This window comes from Podarcis erhardii, assembly GCF_964252035.2.
Source record: "Podarcis erhardii genome assembly, chromosome: 12".
Classification (NCBI taxonomy): domain Eukaryota; kingdom Metazoa; phylum Chordata; class Lepidosauria; order Squamata; family Lacertidae; genus Podarcis; species Podarcis erhardii.
Window position 1 is genome coordinate 9,516,673 of NC_138513.1, and position 13,722 is coordinate 9,530,394.

A 13,722-nucleotide genomic window follows, 5' to 3' on the forward strand; every position below is an offset into this window, starting at 1 on the left:
CCAATTCGCCCAGGCGGGCCCAGCTCGCTGGCTGGCTGGCTGGCGGCTCTCAAGGCGTGGTCTTTTTCTGCTGCCGCCGAGGCTGTTTTGCAAAAGAGAGCTTGTTGTTTCTGCTTGCTGCTGCTGCTGCGTCACGCCTTGCCAAGGCTCCCCCGGCTGGGTTTGTTTGGCCTCGCAAAGTTGGCGTTGGGAGATAAGAGATGTGCTTTTGAAAAAAAAAAAAATGAAATGCAAATCAGGGACATGTTGCTACTCTCTCCTCCTGCACTGCTCCGGATCCTGGCTGCTGACGGGAGCAAGGCTGTTGTTTCTCCCATTGCAATTTTCTGATCCCAGCTGTGGCGGAAAGCAAAAATCCCTTCCCTTTTTCACTTCCGCCTCTTTTAGCCCCACTTTCAGTGCTCCGAGAAGTTCCCTCCCCCGACTGCGATCTGTTATTCGCAGGGGAAATTGAAGAATGGCAGAGGCACTATTTTTCTGCGGAAGGATATTAATTCCGAGGAAGGTGGTGCGGTTTGCCATTTACGTGCCGTGTTGGAGGCACAGCTAGGCGGGTTACTCCTTTTCTTTTTTTTTATATTGTAGCGTGAGTTGGGAAACCTCCTGTGCGATGACTGTGCAACCTCTGTGTACACGTGTGTATATTTATAAGCCCCTTCTACCATAAGAGAAGGCAAGGGCTGGGGAGGATGTGACGGCGTCCTTTCTGCTCTCTTGCAAATGCACTTTCGGCCGCGACATCATGTGTATTAGTTGCAACTGAGCCCCAAAAGAGAAGGGAAATAATGGTGTTTGACAGCTGTTTGTCATCTAGTTAGGTGGTTTTGTGCACTGCTGAAGCAAGAACCCAATCCACTCCTGACACTTATATCCTTATAAATTTATTTATAGGAGAGTATAATTGTATATTTGCACAAACTATCGCTAAGCCACAAATGGTTTTTGTGTGTAAGAGAAAATATATTTTGGCACCGGATACAAATGTGTCAGGCATGCGGGTGGCACTGCGGGTTAAACCACAGAGCCTAGGACTTGCCGATCAGAAGGTCGGTGGTTCGAATCCCCGCGACAGGGTGAGCTCCTGTTGCTCGGTTCCAGCTCCTGCCAACCTAGCAGTTCGAAAGCACATCAAAGTGCAAGTAGATAAATAGGTACCACTCCAGCGGGAAGGTAAACGGTGTTTCTGTGCACTGCTCTGGTTCGCCAGAAGCAGCTTGGTCATGCTGGCCACATGACCCGGAAGCTGTCTGCGGACAAACGCTGGCTCCCTCGGCCCATAAAGCGAGATGAGCGTCGCAACCCCAGAGTCGGTCACGACTGGACCTAATGGTCAGGGGTCCCTTTGCCGTTACCTTTACAAATGTGTCAAATATCCCCAGTGAAGAAAACGGGCACAATTTTCCTGAGCATTATTTGAGATTTATTTCTTTTACGCTATATATTAAAGCAACTGTTCCCGTGTTTTGTGTACACAATACAGAGGGGAAATGTGCTGCAAACAGCAAGTGAATAGTTTGAATGTTATACATACAAATAAGATCTGCAACACAATGTTGCAGCATATCATCACTCTCTAAGCCTAAGAGAAGTGCTCATGCTCTGGGTTTTAACTAGCTTGTCAGCCAGCCGTGTCTTCCTCCAGAATGCCATGCACTGTTAGGGGCTAAAGCAGATCCCGCTTTCCCTACTTTTCCAAGCGACATTTCTATGGCATATTGGGGACCAGGGTCTCTGCTCTTTTTGTAATACAGTGGTACCTCTGGTTACATACTTAATTCATTCCAGAGGTCCGTTCTTGACCTGAATCTGTTCTTAACCTGAAGCACCACTTTAGCTAATGGGGCCTCCTGCTGCCGCTGCTCCGCCAGAGCACGATTTCTGTTCTCATCCTGAAGCAAAGTTCTTAACCCAAGGTACTATTTCTGGGTTAGGGGAGTCTGTAACCTGAAGCATATGTAACCCGAGGTACCACTGTACATATACATTACTTCTTCCTCCAGTGTTCACCCATGCACACTGTAGTGCAGGGGGTCGGCAAAATCTTTTAGCCGTGGGCTGGTCCGCTGTCCCTCAGACCTTGTGGTGGGCTGGAGAATAATAATAATTTATCATTTATACCCCGCAGTGGCACCGGGGTGGGGGGAACTGGAAGAAGAGGCAAGGGGGGCAAGTAGTCCTCCCCGCCCCCACCGCTGTGCTTACCTTCCCAGGGGCTGCCGCCACCACCACTACCTCCACTGCTTCTCGTGGGTAGGCAGAGCGAGCTTGTCCACTCCACTCTCTGGCCCACAGGAGCACCAGGGCGGCGGTGGAGGGAAGATGAGTGGCGCGGAAGGGCTGGCTCTGGAGAGGGGCTGCTTAAAATGGCGCTGAGCCCAGCCCCCTTCCTCCTCTAGGCAGGGCAGGGAGAAGCCAGGAGGAGGGAGGAGGCGCCGCTGCAGTGTGTGTGTGTGGGGAATGGAATAGTGCGGGGGGGGGGGAATGGCACAGCCTGAACAAACAGAATCCCCACGCCGATCCACAGACAGTCCACGGGCCAGATCCTGATGGCAATTGGGCCTGATCCAGCCTGCATACCTTAGTTTGCCGACTCCTGCTGTCTCTCATGGGGCTTACCTGCTCCCCCCCATATTTTATTCAAGTTGGCACCCCTGTATGCAGGCTTGGGCGTATGCACGGATGTTCCTGTACACTATTATTAATGAAATTTGTTCATCTGATTTATCTTGCCCAAGGCAACTCAAACCAACTTACAACCAAAGAAACTCGGAAGCTTAAAAGTGGAAAAATGCTTTGCAGCTGAGTTCTTCTGTATTCGTAACTTCTGTACAGTCATACCTTGGGCTACAGATGCTTCAGGTTGCCTTTTTTCAGGTTATGGATGTGCTGAAACCCGGAAGTACCGGAACGGGTTACTTCCAGGTTTCGGCGATCACGCATGCTCAGAATCGCAACCTGTGTGTGCGCAGACGTGCCGCTGCATGGATCACGTTCGCAACCCGAGGGTCCACTGTATTCCATTCCCTCATTCTCTTACCTTCCCAGCTAGTCTCAGTTTAACAACTTATGGGGATGGTATTCAACTAAGTTTTGCTCCGAGCTGACCCATTGTAACATGTGGACCTAACTCAGTCATGTTCATTAATTTCAGTGGATTTACTCGATGAGTAAAACTTAGCTGAATACCACCCATGCTGCAGAAAGCAACATAGAGTTTTCAGTGCTTGTATCTCCTTTATGACTAATACCTTGTTGATTGTGGGATTACAAGAATGGGTGTATGCATAAAGGGAATAACTGTTCGGCCTGAGCAAAGCATGCCTAATTCCCTTCCATAACACGGATTTGTATAAGTCCTCCAAAAATGTCCTGGCAAGGGTCAATGTTACCCTCTGGCTCTATGAGGACAGGGCTCAAGAAAGAATTCTGGGCTTGCTCTTGCTTGTTGAACTTTGCATGGAAACTTGTTTGAAGTCGCTTGCTTGGTTGATTTAATAACATTTATATACCACTTAGTTGTAAATAAAACCTCCAACTGGTCTTATTAAAGTCAGCAGAGATGTTTTCAGTCTTATCACTTGTCCAGCTGTAACTGAAGTGGCGGAACCTTTAAATAAATTAATAATAGATAGATAGATAGATAGATAAGATAGATAGAAGTCAAAACTAAGAGTTGTATCCAGTGCTACTTCTACCCTGTGTCTATAACAGCGTCTACAGTTGTGAAACTTGTAAATAAATATCTCTGAAACATGCCCTGTCGGAATTGTTAGGCTGGGCTTCTGAGCCCATAAAGCTGCTCTCTGTGGCTGTGATAAATTACAAGGACTGTTTTCTTGCTCTCTGGTGCAGCAGCAGAGAGAATTCTCTACCTTTATGCTGATAGTTACGATGATACGATGCAGCTTTCGCAGAATCATCCATATCCCGGCTCTTCATGGGCCGCGCTGGGACTTGTTTTCACCACGAAAAATGTCTGAGTGTCCGTGTTTTCAATTGCTTTGCCTCCTCAAGAAGGGGGAAGAATCAGAATTCAATTGCATGAGAGGCTCCTTACAAAGATTAACCAAGGAGGTTTAGGAGGATATTCACTGGTGGTCTCAGTGCAGTGTTCACAATTCCTGAAAGAAATTCATTAAGCTAGGAAAAAGCTGGCACCAGACCAGCCTTCCTGTAATGTCCTCCATAATATGCTACAAGGGACACATTTACAGTCACTCCTGGTCGTCTTTATAGGACTGGTGCAAGATGAAGGGCCAGTTCACAGCCGTAAGACGTGTAATGAAAAGAAGCTGGGAGCTTGCCACAGCCCAAATCATTTTTCAGCATCTCAAGCACAACACAGCCTTTTGAGCATTGGGTTTTCCCAAGGATGTGCAAATAGACTCATAGCTGTAATCTCTTGAATCGCTGAGATATAATGACCATTTTTGTTCGGGAATCTTCATATTTCATGCTAATCCCCTTACGCACAGCAAGGAAACATTCAGATACTACACTTTTCACTGTGGCACAGTCACTCCAAAAGGATTAAATACTTCATCTGTCTTTATCATATCCGACTTAACTTCCCTTTACAAGCTTTTGTACAAAGTTTAGTAAAAGGAAGTGTAAGTGTGTGTGTGTGTGTGTGTGTGTGTGTGTGTGTGTGTGTGTGTGCAGCCTTGAACTGAAGAAACCCTGGCCAGCTCTAAACAGAGACAGCCAGACCTACCAAGCCACCTATTTAGGAAGTACCTAATTTCTAGGATTACCAAATTCACAATTTGCATCTGTGAGTTAGATGATAAACTAGGCCCCATTGGGTAGCTGGATCATCTGCACCCTGCTTTTTTAAGGTTTGGTTTTTGTTTTGTTTTTTCAAAACACCCAAAGATTGGGTTTTCCAAATGTTCAAAGGCAAGAACCTGGCAGATAGTGGCTGTGATCTGGAGCTGTGTGCTGGATGGGTCTGATAAGAGTTCATAACTTGAACTAGGTTAAGGCTGAAAGCAGAACTCAATGCTTTAAGGAGGTAGTTTTCTGGAAGAATAAGGCAAGGTGGGAGTGGAGAATGGTGAATGAAGCCCAGGGAAGCCAGCACACCCAGACTTGTTGCTTGCAGACCATCCATTAAATATTATTTATTTGTTATTTATTTCAAAGGATTTATACACGGCTTGTTAAAAAAACAAAACCTTCAAAGGGGTTTACAACCAGATAAAACAATAAAATCAAATATGTATTCACACAATCCTTAATCAAGCAGTGCCCAGAGATGGATACCGTATTTATCGCTTTATAGGACGCACTTTTCCTCCTCCAAAAATTAAGGGGAAATGTGTGTGCATCCTATGGAGCGAATGCAAGCTCCTTGGCTTCAGCGATAGCAACGCGAAGCCTCTGAAGCGCAGAGGGAGCGGTCCCTCTGCGCTCCGCACGCTTCAGGTTCCTTTCGCTGAAGCCGGGAGAGTCAGACTCTCCTGGCTTCAGCAGAGAGGGAGAGCTGCACAGCGCCCCTTCAGCCAAGCGGGAGGAGAAATGGAAGGGGCTCCGTTTCTCCTGCTGCTTCACTGAAGGGGCGCTGAGCAGAGAGGGGGAGATTTTTTTCCCCTTTTTCTCCCCCCCCCAAAAAAAACCAAGGTGAGATGCTGGACTACTATGAATTCTTAAGAATAGGCCAGGCACACTCTTGATTTTGAATATGTGCATATTGCCTGCATGATGGTGGTGGCATTTGCCACATTGGAAACATTCTCTCTTTCCCCCTCCCTAAAAATAAATGCCCCAGCATTTATTAAGGAGTTTCTTACCAGTGATGAGGTTATGAAACAATGATTTGTGCCTCTTTTTCACCCAGACAGTTGCATAGCTACGGATGAAGACAAACCCTTTTCCATCTCTACAAATTATTTTGTTACTTTCGTGGCTGGGGTATTTTACCTGTATGCTAATGATGACTGGGATATGGGTAATAAGGTGGAGAGGCTGGAAGGCCGTCATCTTTCTAGCAAGCAAGTTAATTCCAATTTAGGCTTGGCTGATTTTGCAGCCTCTGGCAATTTGACTTTAGCCATCTCAGTGTTGTTTTGACAACCTGACAGCAGTGCTTCAGTGTAGAGAGACACAGCAAAACCAAGAATCCCTGTGCATGGCATTTGTTTGGAGGGTGCTACTGAAAATGTGGTACATTTAGAAAAGTATATACTGTTTGGATTTCCATTCTTAAATCCGCTGTGTGAGATCAGGGGAGGGAGAGGTGCAGAAAATAGGAAAGTTCCTATTGGTGATGTCAGAGAATTCCAACAAAAATGGAAACAGAAGCAGCAAACATCTCTACCTTCTGCCCCATTTATATGCAGAGGAAGGTAATGGAGGGCTGGTGAAGGACCCTGTGTGAGAGGCAGGGAAGGGAAGATCTCCCAGTTAGGAAGGCTGAGAGAAGAAAGGGAAGCTCCCAAGTGAGAGCTGGAAGGGTCTACCTCTTTCTGTGTGAGACAAGGGTTAAGATCTACCTTTGAGAGAGGACCTTGCATTGTTCTTCCTTTTCCTTTTTCTGTTTTCATTTAGATTAGCTTGGTTTTTAAAATTGTATTACCTTATGTAAAACCTCAATAAAATCTTATTTTTAAAAAAATTAAATGTTTTCTTTGCATTGAAATGAATAGTGTACAACTACTGTAATTACATCATTAATTAGGTGACATTCATAACTTATGTACATTATATTAATTACATTGAATAACAGACAGTGAGATGAATAATGTAGTACTTGATGGAAACCAAACTGCAGAGGAATAGAAACAGTGCCGATTGTGATTAAGTCAGGATGGAATGGAAATCGCTGCCTTCTTACATCTCTACCATTGGGGAAGCTGTATAATTTCATTAGTAATTCTTGTACATAATATGCCAAGGCAATTGCTGAAATCTTAGGCAGGGACAGGAAACCAAGTCAGACCATTGGTCCATCTAGGTCAGGCATCCCCAAACTCAGCCCTCCAGATGTTTTGGGACTACAACTCCCATCATGCCTAGCTAACGGGACCAGTGGTCAGGGATGATGGGAACTGTAGTCCCAAAACATCTGGAGGGCCGAGTTTGGGGATGCCTGATCTAGGATAATGCTGTCTACACTGACGGGCAGAAAATGTAGTATTCTCTGGTGTCAATGCTTATCCACAGAGATTGCAGAAATAATGCAGAATTTGGTGGAGGTGGGGACATCATCACCAAAAACATGCTAACTTAAATTGAAGTTAATATATGTATATAAAATCATGTGTGTTACCGGAAACCAGGCAATAAGCTAACTAGATAAACTCATCAAAATCTTGTGGCACCCTAAAGAATCATTATGGCATAAGCTTTGGTTGGAGTCTACTTCGTCAGAGACATGAAATGTTAAACAAAGTTATGGTTTGGGTACAAAACTGTGACACGCAGTCACATATTCTATTTTCTACAGTTTTCTGTTTCTCTTTTATAATAATTTATTGGGGGTGAAAAAGGAGCAAACAAATATCTGAACTATAGCAGCCCCTAATGGCCTCTAAAACTATTTCATCCTTGCAGAAAAGTATGTGGCTGCATCTCAAGAGAGAGAGGCCAGCCACCTGTTCAACTGGGCCTTGTCCAAAGGCTGAGATAATCTGGATTTAGATGAATTGCATTTATCACAGGCAGACAAATCCTTGGAATGGCTAGCCAGGTAGATCCTATTCCAGGAACATTTGTAGCAAAACTGATGGACTTGGAAATAACTTCAATAGGAGAAGCCAACGAGGTGTAATGGGACTTTGTTGCTCTTCTAGTGAATTCTGGTTGTTACAGGAGTATTCATTAGTTTATACTGGTGAGGTTCAGTTAGAAGAACAGGACACTAACTGGGTATATTTTATTTTCATGGGTCTCAAAGGACCCTTTCGCAGATGATTAGGTTTGTAGAGCAAGAAATGTGCAGCTGTTACTCATTTGTTGCAAGGAATCTTTTCTTAAAGTAGTGCTTCTTCTGCTGGGCCGACATTGCGTTTCGCCAGCAGCCTGCAAAAGACTACCCTAGGCAACTGTTTCTCCGAAGACAGCACATTGGTTTCAGAAAGTGTGGTGCGGATGACAGTTGTGCATGTGGTACAGTGGTTAGAGTGCTGGACTACAATCTGGGAGACCAGGGTTCAAATCCCCACTCAGCCATGAAGCTCACTAGCTGACCTGGAGCCAGTCACTGCCTCTCAGCCAAATCTACCTCACAGGGTTGCTGTGTGAATTAAATGAAACGTGGGAGAACCATTTATGTTGCCTTGAGCTCTTTGGGGTAATAGGTGGGGTATAAATGCAATAATAACCCAACCAACCAACCAACCAACCAAAGCATAAGAAGTGTATGCTTGATCAGGCTAATGGCCCAGCACCCTATTCTCACAGTGACCTTCAAACAGGACCCAAGCACAAGAACACTCTGCGCCCATGTGGCTTCCAGGAACTGGTACTCAGAAGCATTACTTCCTCCGACCGCGGAAGCACAGCATACCCATCATGGCTAGTAGTCACAGAGAGGAGATAGGATAGCCACCTTCAAATATCTCAAGGGCTGTCACATGGAAGATGGAGCAAGTTTGTTTTCTCCTGCCCTGGAGGGTAGGACTCGAACCAATGGCTTCAAGTTACAAGAAAGAAGATTCCTACAGTGTAACCTCAGGAGGTCGTGGACTCTTTCCTTGGAGGTTTTTTAAGCAGGGGTTGGATGGCCACCTGTCATGGATGTTTTAGCTGAGATTCCTACATTGCAGGGGGTTGGACTACGTGACCCTTGGGTCCCTTCCACAGTTCTGTGATTCTATGATTCATTGATAGCCTTCTCCTCCATGAATTTGTTCTTCTCCATGAATTTGTTCTTCTCTTAAAGCCATTCAAGTTGGTAGACATCACTGCCTGCTTTGGGAGCGAGTTCTATGTTTGAACTATGCACTGTGTGAAGAGGTACAGTGGAACCTCTACTTACAACCATAATCCATTCCAGAGGTCCGGTCATAACTAGAAATGTACATAAGTAGAGGCGCACTTTTCCATAGAAAGTAATGGAAAAGTGAATTGATCCGTTCTAGATGATGAAAAAGCCTCCCTAAAACAACAATTTAACACAGATTTTACTGTCTAACGAGACCATAGATCCATAAAATGAAGGCAATAATCAATGTACTGTACTATAAAATAAATAAGACAGTATTGTAGATGAAAAAAATTAACATTAATTTTTTTTGTTATGTGCACTGATGATACAGTAGTCATTGTTTGGATTGGGGGGGGGGGTGCTTTATCCATTTATGCAGTCAAGCAACCAGTAGGTGAACTGGGTGCCACACAGTCACAAGAACAAGTGCTCAGCAGCCGGTGGGGTGAGCTCCGGCAAACCGGAGGCCTCTCCCTGGCGGCAGAGGCTGCCACTGGCCAGGCAAGCTCCGGGCTGCTGGCAAGGCCTCTGTTTGTAGAGGAAAGTTCATAAATCGAAGCACCTACTGAAGGTCGTAACTAGAATGGTATGTAAGTAGAGCCATATGTAAGTCGAGGTTCCATTGCACTTACTTTTTTCTGTTCTGAATCTGCCAACATTCAGATTCATTGGATGTCTGCAAGTTCTAGTGTTATGAGAGAGATCCCCCCCCCAATCCACTTTGGGCCATATCCAGAGGTGCTAAGTTCTGCACGACAGTTCGGGGGCTCATTGTGTGATGTCACATGTGTGATGTTAGGAGGTTTGGAGAGCTCTCTGCCACCACAGGGTGGCCCATCGGAGCACTCCGTTGCCTTGTCCCTGCATATGTTGGGGCTGGGGAGCCCCATAGGAAGCCTATGGCCATGTCCAATTTTGTAAAAGCTTTTATCATGATGCCTCTTGCAATCCTTTAAACTAAAAAGTCCAAAATGCTGCAATAGTTCCTCATAGGAGATCCACACCATCACCTTGATATTTGGGTTACCCTTTTCTGAACCTTTTTCTAACTCCACAATATCCCTTTGAGGGTGAGGCAACCAGAACTGTGTTGGGGTCCCCTTACTGGCTAGTGCAGATCACATGGCTTATAATGAGTCACATACTTTCCTATTTAGAGCCCATAAAACAAGCTGGCATAATTTGGAACCATCTGCACAAGCCCACTAGACGTTGCTTTCGGCCCAGCTGTTCCTTAACAAATCTCCAGCTTTTGATGTCTGAGGCACACTAGTGGCCTATGCTCAGCTCCCTGGGTCACAAATTGTTCATAAAGTGACATTTCAAAATGTTTCACTTTTAACATTATTTTGATGGTGATTCATTCTTTAACAGTAGAATGCCTTCCTGTTGTACCACTTAGATGCTGCATCATTCATGCTGCTCTCGTTTAAAAAGTAATAATGCGGATGAACATTAGTAAGGTTATCCTCCCCTCCTTCCACTGCAATGCTCTGCTTGTTTGTAGAACTAATTTAGTTTGTTCTGCCTCTCCTGATTTTAAAAAATAAAAAATTGAAAGATGTATGCCCTTTCTCTCCAACAAAGGAAATGAGTCTCATACAATGGATTATGGCAATGGTTCCCAATTAGCTAAGTATGGTGGACTCCGTTTTTCAAAAGCCAAGCCATGGACACCCTACTTTTTGGGGGGGGAAATGTATTTCTATGGTGTTTTTGTTATGTGAATGCTGCCACAGACCCCCTGGGTGGGTTACGTGGACCACCTGGGGTCTGCAAACCACCGATTGAGAACCAATGGATTATGGGTATATGCAACATCTCATCCATTACTTGCAGACTGAATATTGCCTTTGCATCTAGGGCATACCCCTCAACTGCCCTGATTTAAGTGGGACATCCTGGAATTACAGAAGCCACCTGGCTTCTGTTTGAATCCTGGAATGTGCTGCATTTTGGACTGGTGCTCTGACTCACACCAGAGCAGCTGACCAAAAGGGGCTCATTTTTTGGCTGGGTGCTCTTGTGGGAGTCAGTTGGTTTGTGCCGGAGTGGCTGACCAAAAACGAGCATCCCAGTTTGGATCCCCTGAACGTTGGAGGGTCTGCTGGAGGTTGCAGGATTATCACTTGAAAGATAATGAAATGCAATCAGGGCAGGACACCCTTTGACAGCAAGCCTGAATAGGCCAAAAGCTGGAGGAATGATTCACATATACATCATTCAATGACTCTAAACTGAGCACAGTGGTACCTCGGGTTACATATGCTTCAGGTTACATACGCTTCAGGTTACAGACTCTGCTAACCCAGAAATAGTACCTCGGGTTAAGAACTTTGCTTCAGGATGAGAACAGAAATCGTGCTCCAGTGGTGTGGCGGCAGCGGGAGGCCCCATTAGCTAAAGTGGTGCTTCAGGTTAAGAATAGTTTCAGGTTAGGAACGGACCTCCAGAATGAATTAAGTACTTAACCCGAGGTACCACGGTATGTGAACTTCTTCTCTTGAAAAGTGTGGTGTTTTTAAAATTATATTATTATAATAAAATTATAATCTGAAATATCTGTTGCCCAAGATAGCAGAACCTGCACATACTGGTGCCTACTACATGGAGGCTGGCTACAGTTCCCAGAGACATTGGTCATACTTAGACTCATAGAACTGAAGAGCTGGAAGGGACCCCAGGCTCATCTAGCTCAGCCCCTTGCAATGCAAGAATCGCAGCTAAATATGAATGCTCAAAACTGGTTTTTCAGAATTTTCAATATCAACCAAATTTTCCATGTCTTTTCATCGTCCATCTAGTTCTATTTATGACCTGATATTGGCTCTTCAGGGTCTCGGCCTATGGCATTCTCCCCCTGGACAATCCTTTTAAAGTTTAAGTATTAACTTTGGAGTCTTCTGCATGCATAGCAAGGGCTCTAGCCCTGAGCTATGGTCCCACTGAACATGCACAACCAGCAACTTCATCCGACCCTCACACACCTGGAATCAGGGCATGGAAAGCACTTCCTTTTCCATTTGCGAAGCAACCCACTGCCGCCCACACCCCAGTCCACAGGCTGCTTTGCTGACAATAGGTCCCATTGCTGTGCATGGCGGGCAGTGTGTGAACTGGCAAAAGAACTCGATAGCCCGCTTTGCTTGCTCCATCGCTCCTTATCAGCGAACCGAAGAGGGCTTTTCTTCTCAATGGTCCTCGTGGTTTTGGCAAAAGGCATTTTCACACAGGGAGTCATCATTTCCTCCCAAGCTGTTTTCATTGCCACTTCATCTCTTTCCTAGCTCAATGGCTGTTTTCTGCACAGAGGCTATTTTGTTTTCCTGGACCAAGGCCATTCAATCGAGTGGGAAGCGCCAAGAGAGGAAGAGATAGAGTGCTAGCACTGTTCCCACATATCTCCAAGGCTGATCTTGACGCAGCTGTGGCTGCGAAGGACACCTCTGGAAATAAAGGGCAGCTTATTACCCATCTTCTCCAGCTCCTGCAAGGAACTAAATATCCTGAAGTCAGGAGTAGCTTCTACACAATGGCCCTTTATAGCTCTCTGTGGGCCTTCTTTGCTGCCTCCAGCTGCCTCTACATGCTGTTTTCCCTCCGTTCTTTTCTTCAATATTTTTTCCAGTTGACTTAATTATTACAGTGCATGGACCAGGCTGAGGCGAAACACACTGAGGGTTGGAGTTGGCATCGTAGTAAGTGCTAGAAGAGGGAAGCGCCTTTGCCATGTAATGATATCATCGGGGAGCTGATTGGTCGCCTTCCCCTCGAAGGGAGGCACTGGCCTGAGGCCTGTGGGATATGCTTCGACTTCCGCGATGCAGAACAGAGACAGGGCCTGTCTCTTGCCAGCCTGCTTTGCTGCCAGTGCCCTGGCAATGCCTGAGAGACGTTTAGAAAAACAGCACAGTACTTATTTTTTTTTGCCTGTGCTGGGAGGGGAGGTGAAGGGGGGAAGAGTGGGGAGGGGGCAGCGTGGAACACAAAGTCGCTACACAGCCCCAGCTTTTGGACCCTAAGTGGGAAAAACAAGCCAGGAAAGAAAGCACCAAACTGCACATTTTTAACTTGACAAGTTAATAAACAAGTTGGATTCTCATCCCTAGAAGTAACCGTCAGAAACCAAAGAGGGCCTCCTCGCTGGTCTCTGGGGCAGAAGTCTGAACGCAGACCAGGCCGCAAAGGAAATTTCGCTTAGTGGTGTGCAAATACTGACTGCGGTGCCGGTTGTTTGTGGAACCGCCACAGATGGCACTGCGATTAGCTCTCTCTTTGCCAGGCTCATTTGGCAGGGCGGGGGTGGGTGGGTAGGTGGTGTGGCATGGCAGTTACATGGCCAATGTCCCAGTTTACCTTTTTATTATTATTTTATGACAATGTTTATAGAACACCCTTCACTGTAAATTAGAAAGGCAGTTCACAGAACCACAGAACTGTAGGGTTGGAAGCAGTGGCGTAGCGTGAGGGGTGCAGGGAGGGCCAGCTGCACCGGGTGCAACATCTGGGGGTTAGGGTTAGGGGGCGCAAATCCACGGGTTAGGGGGCGCAAATTACTTGCCTTGCCCCGGGTGCTGACAACCCACGCTACGCCACTGGTTGGAAGGGATTGTGAGGGTCATCTAGTCCAACCCCCTGCAATGCAGAACTTAGTCACAACTAAAAAATCGCCGACAGATAGCAATCAGACCTCTGTATAAAACCTCCAGTGACTGAGAGTCCATCATCTTCTGAGGTGCTCTCATTTGTATTTTTATGCTGTAAACCACCCTGTGATCTTCAGATGAAGGGCA